The 17,203-nt window shown below is 36.2% G+C and overlaps 1 protein-coding gene across 42 annotated transcripts in view; it reads left to right on the top strand.

Moving 5' to 3' along the window:
* The window catches only part of pHCl-1 (pH-sensitive chloride channel 1), a 64,811-nt gene that overhangs the window by 12,523 nt on the left and 35,085 nt on the right, over nt 1–17,203 (top strand). The window contains exon 1 of one of the 42 annotated variants that reach the window (XM_069502173.1): nt 7,959–7,978. The exons of the other annotated variants lie outside the window; for them this stretch is intronic. The gene's annotated coding sequence lies outside the window, so the exon portion shown is untranslated. Of the gene's footprint in view, nt 1–7,958; nt 7,979–17,203 lie in introns of those variants that run through there. 42 annotated transcript variants of the gene reach the window in all.

Genomic DNA, 17,203 nt, shown 5'->3' with positions numbered 1-17,203 from the left:
TCACGGCAATCCGTTGCGACGTGCACCGTTGCGACGTGATTAAAGGACAAACCAACAAGACAAACAAACAAACACACTTTCGCATTTATAATAAGGGTACTGATATTACTGCTAAGAGCGTTAAATAGGGAATGAATGTTTGTATAAATTTGTAGCTATGATTTTTCAAACTGTTAAAAATGAAAATATTATGAAAGAAATAAATATAAATGTTCCAGTTTTTTGTATTAAAATTTGTCGATTTTCAAACATTTCAGTCGATTGCAGCGGGGGTGGGTCGACTAGTTTAAAAAAAACATAGTATATATAGTTTATGATAGTAATATACTTTAATACTTTGTTCAATTGACTGACTGCTTACCTCGCTTTTAATTCAGCTGAAATTTCCCATTAGTCGAGTAGCTATGAATTGAAAAATATTTCAACCGGTACAGCATAGTTAAATAGTAATAGGAAATCGTTGGGATATCAATAGCTTGCCAGTTGCCGGCTTTGGCGAATGGTGAAATAAAAAATCGATAACGTCTCGACCCAAATGAACAGTGTTGGCAAACTTGCCGCCTCAGTGTCTGGTATTCGAGTCAAAACAGGCCATTATGTATACTTTATGCTGGCTTTATAGCTGGTTCTCAGTCTGGCATTAAAGTGTTATCAGAAAAGAGCCTTGGTCTTATTTCAGTTATGTGATTATAGGATTTTGTATTTTGTACTAAATTACTAGCACGCCACGTCCATTTCGCTGTTTAAAAGTTGATCGCGTACGAGTTACGACCCATATGACTCGCAGGAGGTGCAAGAGCCTACCATGTCACGGCATCCATCCGATGACCTCAGTATAGTCTGCTGCTGTGGCACTGATGTTATATAGTGATATTTCTACTTCCCTAGATTTGCGTAAAAGGTACCTACATTAATCTGCCGCTCTGTCGCGGCGTCACTGATGCCACAGACGCTTGACTCGAAAGTCCACCTTTCCACCAGCGACCTTGACTCTTGCGCCTCCTACTACCTACTTTTGCCTATAGAAAATTATTTGTTATTTGTTTGATGATTCGTTGTTCCTCATCATCATCATCATTATGATCAAACCATAGCCCGCTCACTACAGGGCACGGATCTCCTCTCAGAGTGAGAAGGGTTTTGGCCATAGTCTACCACGCTGGCCATGTACGGATTGGTAGACTTCACACACCTTTGAGAATATTATGGAGAACTCTCAGGCATGCAGGTTTCTTCACAATGTTTTCCTTCACCGTTAAAGCAAGTGATATTTAATTACTTAAAACTCCGAAAAGTAAGAGGTGAACCCCCTACATCCGATAAGAAGAACCTACTAACATAAATGTACTAATAATTATATATAATTTTAAAATAAATAATAAATAAATAAATCAATATTTCTTTATTTGCAAAAAAAAAGATTTGACACATAAGACTTTGACCACTGGCTCCCAAGGAACTATAAACTGTGTCATGGGAGCCAGTGCCTTCCCTGTTACATAAGCTTTTTTAATTTACAATACAATTATTGAGTATCTAACTATTACTTAATAATAAAATCTAAATTATACAATAAAATAAGATAAATAAGTAAAATAAAATAGAATAAAATAAAAATTCACATGGCGTGTGTATATGCGTATGTGTGTGGGTGTATGATTGTGTGGGTGTGTGTGTGTGTGTAAGTGTGTATATTATTTTTACGTAGAAATGTGGTGTGCGCTTAAAAGTTCTTCAATACTCACATAACTAAGGTTCTTGAGGTAGGAACTTATTTTTGTATTTGCCGAGTAGTTGTTAGTATTATTAATTGTGGTTTTCCTATCAATCGCTTTATATAATAAAGGTGCTAAGAGCGCGAGGCGTTGAGCCAGCGCAGTTTTTACTGTTGGTGTTGGGTATCTAGTAACTCTTTTAGTGTTTGCTGGTAGCAATGGAACAGTCTCGTTGTGATATCTTAAAATGCTTTTGTATATAAACAATTTTCTAACACTAAGAACCTCAGCTTCTTGATATAGTAAATGAGTTAGGTATCTATAAGGAAGTTTTAACGCCACCTTAAGTATAGCCCGTTGTGCGCGTTCTACTAGAAGGAAATTCGATTTAGGCGCTCCTCACCATGATGTAATGCAGTAGGTTAATACGCATTCACAAAGAGTTTTGTAAATTTGTATCAGCCGCTTTTTGTCCAGTATTGGTCTCAAGTTTTTGAAAATTATTATCTATAATAACTTCCTTACCCTAAGCGCTGTTGCCATAAAATGAGGCGTCCACGAGAGTTGGTCGTCTATTATAACTCCCAGATATTTTATTGTTGTAACTCTTGCGAGATTTGGACATGTACATGATTTCGTCATAAGGCAGTTATTATGACTGCTACAGGATGTATTGTGTATTTGAATGTAGGCGTGTCGATGTCAAAAGAGTTCTTACTGTCATGGATTCTTATAAAAGGAATGTTTTATGAAAAGAGTGATTTGGCACTGACATGCGTGGTTGTCAATTAGAATGGAAGAATTGCAATTTATCAGAATATTAGCTAGGATTAGCTTAGAATAATTATTATTGGTGAAGGCTGCTAGCATGATTACTATTGGTGTAGTTGTGATATGGAATATTGATTGGTTGATGCTGAAATGACCTGGTTGGTAAAGAATCATTGATGACTCTTGTGTAGTGTTGAAATGGATTGGACAATGAGTTGCCCATGAGATCGAATAGCTTGCATTCTACCTGGTTTCTGTGGTGATCGTTTATTTGGGTAGATAGTAGTCGTGTCGCGTGTGGCGCACGATGCTATGGTGTTCTGTGTGTAGATGTGCACAGAGTGGAGAAGGTAGAGCTATTGCGATATTCTGAATTAGTAATGAGAAGTCAATAATACGATCGGGTTTAGATCGTAAGAGAGTCAATGCAATGATCCTTTTAAGAGCGTTCATGAAGTTGTGATTGATTACCTTGAGATGATTAGATAACGGAATAGGTCGTGATTTGATTGCGAGGTTGCAATGGCAATTGCGCCCTAATCACACGATGTAGTGTTTAGCTCAGGCTAGCTAGTTTAGAGTGAGGTGAGGGGTCGCTGTGAGGGGTGATAGGAGGCGACCATAGGTAAGGTTAGGTTAGGGTGATCTGGTTGTGTTACGTTAATGGTTTCCATGTGCGATACGTTACTGAGAACTATTTGTAAAGAACATGGACTAAAGTACCTACTTATTAATTACTACATTCTCATGATTCTGAAGATCAATAATAATTATCGGCCATCCTCTTGTTCTCCGACATGTATATTAAATGTTATGCCCGCAGCGCCGGGTCTGCTGTTGCTGAAACACATGTAAGAACTTTTTTGTGTATTTAGTGTTAGTAAGTGATTTTCCAGCCAAAGGTTTATTGTACATAGTCCTTTAGTAGTCGCTACTTGTACACTGTCCCAGGAGATATCATGGAACAATAATACAGTATCGTCTGCATACATTATTAAATCTGCATTCGGTATACTACTCAAGCAGAGTTCGTTAATGTAGATTAAGAAGAGTAACGGACCTAGTGTGCTGCCCTGAGGGACGCCAAAGTCACAGACTGAGTGTTCACTTAGGTGCTCTCCTACACGTACCCGTTGCACTCTATTTGAGAGATAGCTAGTAAACCATTGTAGTGGCATACCACGTATTCCGATTTTTTCTAAGCAAGATATTAGAATAGGTATTGATACTGTGTCAAATGCTTTTTGAAGGTCAAGGAAGACACCTACATACTTTTCACCTTTATCCAGGTATTATGTAATTAAAGATGTAATTTTTAATACTGCGTCTTCTGTTGAGCAAATATATAAATAGTTAAAAATAATGAAAACAGTTAAGATTAAGATAACATAAGGAATAAATAAAGGCTTTGAAATAGACATCTGATATATAAATAGTTTGCAATTCGCAATTATTATCTACCCACGAAAAACCACTGAGTAGGTACAGTAGGTAATTTGTTGCCGAGCCAACAGTAAATCTTGCGAATGCTGATTCAATTGAGTAAATGAAGTTAAAAAACGGAAAAGCTCAACATTTTACTGACGTACTTATTTTCTGTTTGTCAATTTAGCTGAAATTGTTGGGTTCTGCGTTTGACCTAACTAGGTAAGTTTGTCTATTATATCACATGCCTAATTCGTTAATGTGTATCGCTATGTATTACTAATTAATTTTAGTGCCTCAATAGTTCAAAAAGACCACACGCGTTGCATTATTCTCGTACTTAGGTTGTAACACTAGAGCTTTACGCTAAATTTAAAGGGAATTTGAGTATGATAAGAGTTTGTATTTTTATTTATTTTATAGCATGCATAGATATTTTAATATCTTTGAATTCTATCAAGCCTTAATCAAGCCTAATGCTTTACTCCAAAGTAGGTACGTATTAAAAGATCTTTGTATAGGCATATACACACTACAAACTTAATATAACTTGATTCCATTAGGCTACGCTCTTAACTTAACTAGCTGGCTTGGTACAGATTATAATTAAATTTCCTGTTTAAGTACGTGCACGTGGTACATAATAATAACAACTCTCGTATATTTATATAATGATACTCGGTATATAGCGAGGGTCGTAGGTAGACATATTTCGACTAAGAGCAAACGGTCAGGTCAAAAGACGAAATGAACCTGAAAAATCACGTTTTTGTTGATAGCTGTTTTTACAAAACCAAAATTTTGGCCAAGTGCGAGTCGGACTCGCACACGAAGGGTTCCGTACCATCGTACTAGAAATGACACTTTATAATTTACGATTAGCTTCAATTTACCGACAGGCTCATTCGTAGGCCGTAGCCGTACCTAATACCTATAGAAATCGTAGCACATACTACTAATGGCTACTACCTACTTAACTATTGGTTAAGAAAAAGTCTGATCGCGACTTGTGCGAGTAATTTAATGTCTTTCATTTTTCATCAGTACCTCAGTACCATTATTATAAATGCGAAAGTGTGTTTTTTTGTTGGTTTGTTGGTTTGCCCTTCAATCACGTCGCAACGGTGCAACGGATTGACGTGATTTTTTGTATGGATATAGATATGGACCTGGAGAGTAACATAGGCTACTTTTTTTCCGGAAAATCAAAGAGTTCCCACGGGATTTTTAAAAACCCAATTCCACGTGGACGAAGTCCCGGGCATCAGCTAGTTTATTATAATCGTTAGACGTCGTCAGTGCATAATTGATGAAAACATGGAAAAATATTACCTAAAAAATATGTTAACACTTCTAAGACTCATTTTTAGGATTACTTACAAAAAAGATAAATCTTCGTTTTAACCCCGTCTTTTGTTTGGTATCAATTAATTAAATTGAGGTTTTCAGACTGTAGGTACCTACGTAAAAGTAAAACAAAAACTTTGTTGCTTCTGGTTTGAACTTTCAGCTCAAGATTATTTTCATTAAAACACATTTGTGCTTCTGATTAAAGCAGTTTAATAACTTGTATGAACAAAGCCAGTGCTATAACAGCAGTACACACTGTGAGGGTAAACTTTGTATACGAAGATCTTGTTGAAGCAGAACTTCAAGTGCGGAAATATAATTCACTTGACCGATTTTCATCTCGGCGAAACTTCTTAATGACACAATGTTCACTTTAACTCTGATAACTACTTATCTTAATCTGAGAATGATAAAGGTCAATTTAACTTTTTGAAGATTTCTCCAACTTAATTTAAGATTAATATCTACTTAAAGCTCAAAATTACGAAAGCACTTTCGAAGTGGTTTAACGCAAAGCTTTACAGCAAAAGTTTATCATAATGTACCAAAATATATACTTTAGTCCAAGTTAAAGTCAAAGTCAAATAATTTGTTCAAATTAGGTAAGTACTATTGTACACTTTTTGATGGTCAATTGTTGTATTTGTAAGATAATGTAATGGTGATAGTTAATTACAGTACGCGGCAGAAAATAATGTACATCGACCTTTACACATCGTCACAGGTATGAGTGACAGAGACGACGCTATACAAAGCCAAAATCTCATTCCAAAGGTTGATGTATGTACATTATTTTCTGCCGCGTACTGTACGTAAACTGACAACTAAAGCTACGAGGGTTCCAAACGCGCCCAGGTCTGAGAAGAGCCCACAACAAAACAGCAAGCTGACTGACTAATTCATTCAATAACTTTTATATTAGATGGTAGAATATTCCTAGGAAAACTGGTCGCTAGGAATTAATAAATAGTAAAATCGATAAAAAAGGCAAAAAACAATCATTTTTTTATTCAGATACAAGTTAGCCCTGACTGCAATCTCACTCTCAATTTGGTAAGTGATGATGCCTGGAAGAGGTATGGCAGTTTTCTTTAGTAAACCCATACCCCTTTGGTTTTTACTCGGCATCGTACCGGAACGCTAAATCGCTTGGCTGCACGGCTTTGCTGGTAGGGTGGTAACTAGCCACGGCTGGGACCTCCCACTAATAAGACCACATCGCTTACCACTAAACCACCATCAGTCAAATAAAAATTAAGGGTGGAACGCATAAAAACGCGAAGTTCTACTCAAGACGCGTACTTAGAACCAACTTGATCGATTCTCATTTCGCATGCTTTGGACACTCAGCCGGAAGAACGGTATACAATTCAAATCTTATTTACTATGAACTTTCATAGCAAGGCAATCGGGTGCGATGGATCGATAAATTTAACCGGGCAAGTGTGCCAATTTGGCCGCTCTGCCCGTGACCGACTAGACTAGGCCATGTTCGCGTCCGCGTCACCACTGGCGACTTAAGGCGATTCAGAAAAATATTTGTCTTTATAGTATATAATAATAAAATAAAATAAAATAAAATAAAGTATCGGTCACTATATATTAAATACATAAATATTTATATTCGATCCATTTATCGATATATTTATTAGTCACGCTTGACCAAAAAAAATACTTTGTCGAAATTATTTACTCGGACTGCTAAAATAGCCAACTAAGCCTCATTTATCAAAATCTAATGGTCTTATGGTAAACTCTAACCGGTGCAGTGGTCTTAACATATCAAGTAGCACAAGTTGTCCTGCATGCATACTAATAATGAGGAAAAGATTGACAAAACGGAACGGAATGAAATTTTAAAGGAGGAGCAAAATAAATTATTGGTGAAGCTTTACTGTTATTGTACTGTTTTGATCCAAACCACGAACTTTGGAGTCTATATAACACAGTTTTAGGCCATTTTGCTCGGAAATGAGTTCAAGTTTGTATTAGTGATCGAAATCATGAACTTTGAACTCAATCCATACGAATATTATAGCTTCGGCCCAACAGTTTAACTGATTTTGATGAAATTTGGTACGGAGTTAGCTTATCTACATCCCGGGGTAAGACATAGGCTACTTTTCATCCCGGAAAATTAAAGAGTTCCCACGGGATTTTTTAAAAACCTAAATCCACGTCGCGGGCATCATCCAGTTTCAGTATAATTTTATGCCGTTTTTCTTGGAAATAAATTTAGATTAGTATTCAGTAGGTAAGTTAAATACGTCCGGAATCCGGATTAAGAAAGCATTTTGATCGCCAGTTGCTTAATTAATGTATTTCATTTCATTTCAATCAATAATTAATTAATAAGTGGTTTGGCAACTAAGTACGAGGAAATTGTTGAATCGACAAATAATAAACATACATAATTGCCAAAGCTACCATCGCCCTATCTTCTCCACCTGTGCGAAGAGGTATAGTGTATAGTCAGCTAGTCATACGAGTAGGTATATTACTAAAGAATACATAATAGTATAAGTAGATACCTACTACCAACCTCAACATAAACACATACCTACTTCACTCAGAAATTAATATCGCAAGATGTATCGTAGTATATTAATATCGGTCTGCGTTTTGTATGCATTGCGCTTTCTCTCGATATACGAGGGTGCGGCAAAATTAAACCCCTACGCCGCGCGCCGCCGCGCCGGTCACTTCAGAACTCATTCGTAAGTACAACTTAGCATTTCTCTGCTTCTTCTATGCTACATATTGCCACTGCTATATTTACTAACGTGTTCAATGATTCAAAGATACCTAGTTTCTTAATAAATTTCGATTGCATCGTATTCTTCGATTCTGAGGGATCCCTTCGTGATCCCTTTGATTAGCAATTTTTCTTTTAAGGTTATAGATACTCGTATAATACTTGTACTCGAGTAATGCTCGTATAATACGTACTTAAAAAGTATATAAAAATTACATTAGTAAGTATTAAGTAGGCACTAGTCTACATCAGTGATTATTGAGAAGTTATTGTGCTAATTCATTATTAAAACCCTAATGAACTGAAATCACCTGAAATGACAATAACAGTTTATGTGCAATCAACATGCACGTAGGTAATTACTGCTCGGAAGTATAATCCTCGCCGGCAAATTACTTGCTAAAATATTTATAGGCGACTCTTATTTGTAAGGCATAACATCCAACATACCTACTCGAATTTTTTTTTCAACGGTAGGTATTATTATCAGATGCCCCCGCGACTTCATGCGCGATTTTGACGCTTGCATTTTTTTAAATTTATTGTACCGAAGGTGAAAAAAGGAATGTTTGCAATAATGCATTAAAAATCTTTTACGTATGTTTTTTTTAAATAAAAATAGCGAGTGCAGGCGGGTCACCTGATGTTAAGTGATTACCGCCCCCCATGAACATTTGCAGCACCAGAGGAACCGCTAATGCGTTACTGGGCTTTCAAGAATTTGTTAGTCCACCCCTTGAACAACCCTTTGTTGTGATCTAGTGGGAAAACCGCCTGCACCTTCTTAAATACTTCTTTTTAATTCCGTTAATCAAAGTAAGCAAAAGTACTTACGTCTAAAGTTGCTAGAGATGGATTACATTTTATATTATGGTCGTACAAAGTCCATTAACGTTATTAAATCCAGTGGTAAGTAGGCCGCTCGCTACATGATCCAACTTCCAACCTCTGCCAACCTATAATAAAGCTTACGGTCCGATAGAACTTGCGGAATACCTTCACTAATTATTCCGAGTAATATTTTATGTAACCGTATAAAGTCGCGAAGGCACTAACCATTTTTTACGGCTATGTAATAAGTATTCATTACTTAAGTACCTAATGATATTACATACTACATCTGCGTTTGGTCTTTCGTCGATTCTTTTGTAAACCCTCTAAAAATAAAAATAAATTGTTAGCAATCGGAAGAAATGAATTTTCTTTGATTTATATTCAACTAGCTGACCTGCCCCGGCTTCGCTCGGGTGGAGTTTAAAAAATTGAGGGGGAGGTTGAATTAAATTTTTCTCTCCGTAAGAACCCTTCAAAGAATATTTAAAAAAAAGAATTAGTGAAATCTGTTCAGCTGTTCTCGAAATTTGCGATGAGCAACACATTTAGTGATTCATTTTTATATTATAGATAAGCACGTTAATTACAACACATAGGTATTTATTTATTTTAAAATTTTATCAACACTATAATTATTTGCTTTTGGTAAGTAACATAATATCGATTTTGAAAATCCATATAGTCTTTCTTACATAAATAAAGAAGTTTAACTTTAAAAATGTCAAAGAACTGGTTAACTAAGAGATATTGAATGGAATTCTGCGTGTCGAGTGGCGACGAGCGTCGTTGCAGCATTTACCTACTTTTCTCGTTCAATACAAACGAGTTAGCAAGCCTGTAGAGTACAGCATCCATATTAAACAAAACATGCGACTAGATAATATACCTAGTCGTTTCGGAAAATGGGTTCTGAAATTGAATTTGTGCACATTCCCTCCGAGACCACTTGACGGGAAGTAGGTAGCACTTAAAAAACATATAGTCAAATGTGCAAATATTATAATGTCTCGATATTCGGACAGGCGAACTGGACGAAACTATAAGGGATCCTTGTTTTACTACAACATTATGGAGAACTCTCAGGCCTGCAGGTTTCCTCACTATGTTTTGCTCACCGTTAAAGCAAGTGATTTTTTAATTACTATGCCAGTATCTCATAATATTTATGTTATGCTACTGTTGGCTTATTTAAGTAACTTCGAATAGAGTTACTTAAGAATAAGCAGAGGCTTCCGATACCCGATAATGTGATTATTAGCAAAGATCTTCACTGAAGCCATATTACATGTACTGAATAGGGTCATATCCAATCAAAACAGTAGATAAATATATAGTTACAAACAGTAGATAAATATATAGAATAACTAAAATAGCTAAGTAATATAAGTAGTAACATAATTAATACTGAGTAGACTGTTTGCTAAATAGTATATTTTATGGTTTAAATTTTAGTTCACGGAGGTTATAAAGTAGAATAGAGTTTCAAGAATACGAACTCAATAAAGATAGTATTATTCAAAAAAGGAAGAGGTTCTCAATTCGTCGCGAATCTTTGGTTTTTTAAGCCACATTTCAAAAATGGAAGAGGAAAATCTCATTAAATTCCGCGTCAAAAGTTGAGTTCAAGCAAGTTCCGCATTGGGTGTGTGATGCTCAAGAGCTAAAATGGCAAGTGAGTTCTCATTTTGTACGGTCTATACATATACAGTTTGATGACATGTCACTCGCATAATTATTCCAAGAATTATTACTACTTTATATCCTTCCTTATTATCCTTAATTAAGGCCGTCAACCATTCGTCATAGACACAGTCATTTTACTGTAGGTATTTTATATGAACTACTAGCTGCCCCGGCGAACTTCGTACCGCCTAACAGTCGAATCAAATTTTTTAAATTTTTCGCTCCGTAAGAACCATCCTCGTACTACAAGGAATATTATAAATAAAGAATTAGCAAAATCGGTTCAGCTGTTCTCGAGATTTGCGATCAGCAACACATTTAGCGATTCATTTTTATATATAGATAAGATTTAAACTGGTTCATATTTTCTTCGCAATGTTTACAGAAATAATGCAGTCAATTTAAATATAAAGAGCTCTAGCAATAAAAGCTTTTGTATACAAGTGGCCACTAATTTCCTTCAACAAAAGATTTAATTCTTATAAGAAAACTGCTTCAAAGAAAATCCATGTTTCTGATTGTTCTTTCAAATAGAAATATGAGTTCTTTATTACACACTTTTTATTCTGATTTTTAAAATATGTTTATTAGCTAGTATGTTGTATAAGTTGACTTGTTAGATGATTTTATTTTGACTAGGTACATCCAATTATCGGATTGAGTTGAAATTTTACAAACACATATGGTTTAGATGGCTACTTATATATGATTATATCATTGAGCATCTTAAATAAAATGGAGATACGTGAGGTCTGTTCGTTCAATCGAAGTTTCCCCTAAATACGCATTTTTTACACGACCATTAGGAGAGAAACAGTTTTATTCGATTAATATAAAACCAATTTCAATAAAATTTCGTATTTACGTTCAACGTTTAATCCACTAAGGGATTACGGTACTATTTTATGGTAACAGAGCACATAGAATTTTAAAAATTATAAAAAGCGTGCAACAAAGTGCTCGGGCGGCCCAGAATTTTCCATACATTTCGCCTTTGAGATCCCATTTCGCCTTAAGTTTGGACTATGGGTATTAACTACCTTGGTAGGTCTTTTATGTCATTGAATCTTTCTGCTCACAAAAAAACAGAAAAGTATAAGTAACCATTTATATCTCTTCAATGTAAGTGACTAAGGAAAGGCTTACGTTTCACTAAAGTACTTTCATGTCTGTAATATGCAAATTAAGTATAGATGTAACTTTCAGTAAGTATGCCAAGGACAATCGTTGAGTCACAGAATAAATAATACCTGGTGTTTAAGTAATCTACAGTCAACGCATCAAAAGGCGAATCTGACATAAAATATGTATGCCCAAATGGAAGTCTCTCTACCAGCTATCTACGTGTACCTACATTATGTTAATAAGAAATCTCACTGAAGAATGCTGCACGGTACCATAAAGATATATGAAAGCGAAAGAGTGTCTGTCTGTCCAATATTGAAACGTAATGTAAAACATCAGAAATGGTCTCCTGTTCGTTTGCTCGCTATTAATTTACAAAAATAAAGTTTTCCACTGTATCTCGGATGCTCGGGCAAGAACTGATTTTAATCTCCCAAGATAGTAAGTGACGTAAGATGGAGATGAGCTAACCTCCAGAAAGGCAGTTTTTATAACTATGATAATTCCTTGTCAACCAATTAATCCCAATAAAAGTGCTATTTATAGAATCCTTCTTACAAATAGAAATGTCGATTGTCAAGTACATTGCTGCATGATGCATGAATTAATCAAGGTTATAGCAATTAGAATGATCTGTGTGGATATATATTGTGCTGGGAGACTACTAGACCATCTCAAACGAGTTGCTAGATCCAAGTAGCACAAAACTTATATAAATCCTTGGGAGAGACAAATGCCCAGCCATGGACTCTATGTCCATTATATACCTACCATACAAGAAGTTGCCAAATACCGCAAATCTGGTCCTAGGGCTTATAATACTTAATCTGTTATTGTTTTAAAGCTTTTTCCTTCGAAAATGCCATTGATTATGAATCACTATGAGTAACAAGTGTTGTAAAACCAGTGATGTAGGATATAGTAAACACTGAAAAGAAAACAGGCATACTTTGTAAGACGTAACTGTTTTTCTCTAAAACAAGGCCGTAGATAGTCTAAAAAAACTTGAAAAACTTCATCCCTTATCTCTTTAAAGACTCAAACTGAGACACCTTATGAAACTTCACTCATAAATCATACAAGACGAGCCCAAGGGGACAGCAGTAATGCGACCTAGAGATAATGTTTAAAGTACCTACTTATTAAAGTACGTGGCAGAAAGTAATGTACATCGACATTTAGAAGGAGATAGCAGATTTGTAGAGCGTTATCCCTGTCATTGAGAACGACTAAACGTCATATTGGTACAACATACAACGTCATATAGGGACAGAGATAAGGCTCTACAAAGCCGAAATGTAATTCTAAAGGCCGATGTACATTACTTTCTGCCACATACTGTACTAATTTTTTTAAACAACTAAGGGTCAGCACAAACCAAACTGCATACATGCATGTACACACGAACAGCTTTGTGTGGTTCAATTAACTTCATTGAAGTTAGTAATAAAATATGGGCGGAAAAGCACCAGTTCCAGTTCTGTTTTTAGGGTTCCGTAGCCAAATGGCAAAAAACGGAACCCTTATAGATTCGTTATGTCTGTCTGTCTGTCCGTCCGTATGTCACAGCCACTTTTTTCCGAAACTATAAGAACTATACTGTTGAAACTTGGTAATTAGATGCATTCTGTGATCCCCAATAAGATTTTCACACAAAATTAGAAAAAAAAAAATTTTTTGGGGGTACCCAGAACTGAAACTCAAAAAAAAATTTTTCATTAAACCCATACGTGTTATCTATGGATAGGTCTTCAAAAATGATATTGAGGTTCCTAATATCATTTTTTTCTAAACAGTAAAATGTGTGTGTGTCCCCCCCCCCCCCTGTAACTTCTAAAATAAGAGAATGATAAAACTAAAAAAAATATATGATGTACATTACCATGCAAACTTCCACCGAAAATTAGTTTGAACGAGATCTAGTAAGTAGTTTTTGATTTATCGTGCAAAATGTCGATAAAATACGATTGTAGTACGGAACGAGTCTGATTCGCACTTGGCCGGTTTTTTTCTGTTTGTGCTGGGCCTAAGTCTCTCTAATTACCGAAAAAGTAAAGTTATTAAATATTTACATACTAAATTGTGACCGCGAATTCTCGAAAAGAACTCTTTGATTTTCTGGTATCTGAAGTAGCCTATGTCCTGCATGGGATGCATGATATCTTTGTACCAAAAGATTATTTATTTAAAGATTATTTATTTATTTGTTTGTTGGTTTGTCCTTCAATCACGTCGCAACGATGCAACGGATTGACGTGATTTTTTGCATGGGTATAGATAAAGACCTGCAGAGTGACATAGGCTACTTTTTATCCCGGAAAATCAAAGAGTTTCCACGGGATTTTTAAAAACCTAAAACCGTCAGCTAGTTTATAATATTGCTATGAATTGATTTTAAGTATATTTATACAAAAAGTATGATTATTTTGATGAAAGAATATAAAAATACTTTTCTCGTAAAGCAAACATTTGAACTCCGACTCGCTATATTACCCGCAACCGGCAACGACACGGAACGTGGAAAATGCACAAAGCTCTAAGTATAAGGCTAATAAAAAAAACATCAACGATTTATAAAGATTAAATTTGTTCTACGAAGAAGTAGGAGCTAATAACAAGGCACTATAGACTGCTAACTACTTAAATTGAAAAAAAAATTGAAATGCGGTCGCCGCATTAAAGATATCATAATATATCATTAATTCTATTATCCTATATAAGTTCTGTAGGTATCCGGGCGAAGTCGGGGCGAGTCAACTTGTCATAAATATTTTTAAATCTGCAAAGAAACGTACGTAACTGATCGAATTTGCTAAGACTAGGTTTACAAAATGCTACGAATGCGGCTCAGAATACAGAATTATGCGAATATAGGTACTTACGGCTTCGAATATTCTATCCCCTGCGACTTCTGTAACCACGTTCCTACCGTTGGTTTTACATTTTCCTCGTTGGATCTATACGTTTTATATTTACACGTCACGATTGAACTGTACCCGTAGTACAAGATTTTACGTCTCACCAAACGAAACCAAATTCGAGAGTCGAAATACTTCCGCGTTACAGTAAAATGGACCTAAACAGCCTTGAATTAAAGTCAAATATTCAATGCCTGATTTTAATTTCGCAATGTTTCCGCTTGGAGCGCTGGCTGTAGAAGTGTAGACAAACTTGAGCTTTAAAACAAGGCTTTTAAGATCCAGTTTACTGTAACGCGGAAGTATTTCGACTCTCGAATTTGGTTTCGTTTGGTGAGACGTAAAATCTTGTACTACGGGTACTGAAATAACTTGCGAATTTTTCGTACCATATTGGCATTATACTCGTTAGAGGCATGTTTGTTTTTATATAGGTAACTAAGTTTCGGTTAAATCTGGTAGACACTGGTTTATACCTACTTAGGTCCTAGATACTTACCTATTATCCAAGAGCCTTATACATATTTTCTTTAGTTACCTTGCTAATCTGATTCTGTCTTGCCTTTTTGTGTTTTACCCTCACTTCACACTCACTTCACATATTTGTCACTTGTACATATTTTCTAAATTCTTATTTCATAACTTCTGTATTATTATGCATTGTACGTGACAGGTCAAAATGGCAATCGGGGAGGGAACGCCCCGCACACCCGCACATTCACACAGCCCCGCACTAACCCGTTGCGGGACAGCGCGGGTGAGTGCGGGTGTGCGGGGCGTCCCCCCGCCTCATACCTCAATTGCCATCTCGACCTGTCGCGGACCATACCTACAAGACAATGCTCACAACTTCGTCCACGTGGATTAAGGTTTTAAAAATTCCGCGCGAACTATTTGGCTTTCTGGGATCAAATTAACACATAGTGAGTAATTCATCTATCTCTCTTGCAAGATAATGATGATGATGATGATGATGATGTTGATGATGATGATGATGATGATGATGATGATGATAATGATTGCCTCCACAGGAAAAGCCTACGTACCTAATATACTAAGGAAATGTGGCAAAATTAAGCAAAATTGTGAAGTGAAATTGCAAATGTTTTACATATTGCAAACTCGCGGCCTAATTTAACATTCACACGCCAACGGAATAATTATTTTCATATTTTACAGCTCACAAAGCTATATGAAAATTGCGTAAACTCAAACTTTGTGATATAAATAATGTTTCTCCGGACCGAATATATCGGTCTTCTCTTAGAATGAGAAGGGCTTGGCCATAGTCCACCACGCTGGCCAAGTGCGGATTGGCAGACTTCACGCACCTTAGAGAATATTATGGAGAACTCTCAGGCATGCAGGTTTGCTCACGATATTTTCCTTCACCGTTAAGGAAAGTGATATTTAATAAAAATATAATAATAAAGCTACCTTTGTGTAGAAACACAAAAAATCCTGGCAAAAATGTGATTCAAGAACGCTGGCCCAAATTAAGAAAACCCCATTTCCAAGTGAATAGGCGCGCGGCATCCCTTGCGGCCTCTTATGTCCTCTCGTTCGAGTTTCTAAGCCTAGTTTCGTTTCGGGCTGATGACGTCCTTAAGCCAGCTTTTACCCCAATTTTGAAGACTGTATTCACTACACCGATGTAAAAACTATGTGATCTACGAGTATTACTTACCTTCCTACCCGTAAATTGAGGATGTCCACTCCAGTGAACCGTAGAGGAGGTACCATTATATAAATTAATATCCTACCTCCTAATTTTACCGTAAGTAGGTACTTATTTACCTTTTTTATTATTATTGGATGACAAGGGTTTCTCTTGGTAGTAGATGACCAGTCTTTTAAAGTGGGCCCGGCAGTTCTATTCAACCTACTATATGCCCCTAATCGGTGTCTACGCGGCATTGTACCGGCTTTGTTACTAGGGTCACAGAGTGATAACTAGCCACGGCCGAAGCCTACCACCAGACACAGGATCTAATTAGAAATTATGAATCTCAAATTAAACCTGTCTGGTTTCGAACTTGGTACCTTTCTCTTCACTGCACTGGGGAATCATCATGCTAACAGAATCACCTACTATACAATACATTACAGTTTACCCATTTCCCTAATCACGTATATAATGCCATACCTCGTTGATGTCGGAGGAATCTACTGTGCGAGCATTATGCGAGGGTCTACGGCAATGCTACGAAATCGTAAAACTGTGCTACGAAGCTACGAATTTTCCTGATATACCTTTCTGAAATATAAAACCTGAAGCGCAGGCCTAATGAACTTGCAGACGGTATATGCGTGATACGAGAATATGGACACGAAGTTTCGATGGAACCTATAACCTACTGAATTTTCAGTGCAATTTGCAATGTATTTTGAGTAGATTGGCATATTATTATTCGTTTGCTTTTGTAGAACGTATACAGGTACCTTACTTAGCGTGCTTTTTCCATATTAGGTTATAATGATTGATGATACGCTTCTTATTCATGATGACAATAATTACACATTAATATTATCAACTAGCTGAACCCCACCAGCTTTGTTCGCATAGAACTTCTTTTTTATTGGGGTCTACCTAATAGAAAAGACCTACTTACATGCAAATCTAAAAA

The sequence above is a fragment of the Maniola hyperantus genome, chromosome 12 (assembly GCF_902806685.2).
Source record: "Maniola hyperantus chromosome 12, iAphHyp1.2, whole genome shotgun sequence".
NCBI classification, from domain to species: Eukaryota; Metazoa; Arthropoda; class Insecta; order Lepidoptera; family Nymphalidae; genus Maniola; species Maniola hyperantus.
Note: the sequence above shows the minus strand (reverse complement) of the source record. Positions and strands in the feature narration are given on the sequence as shown.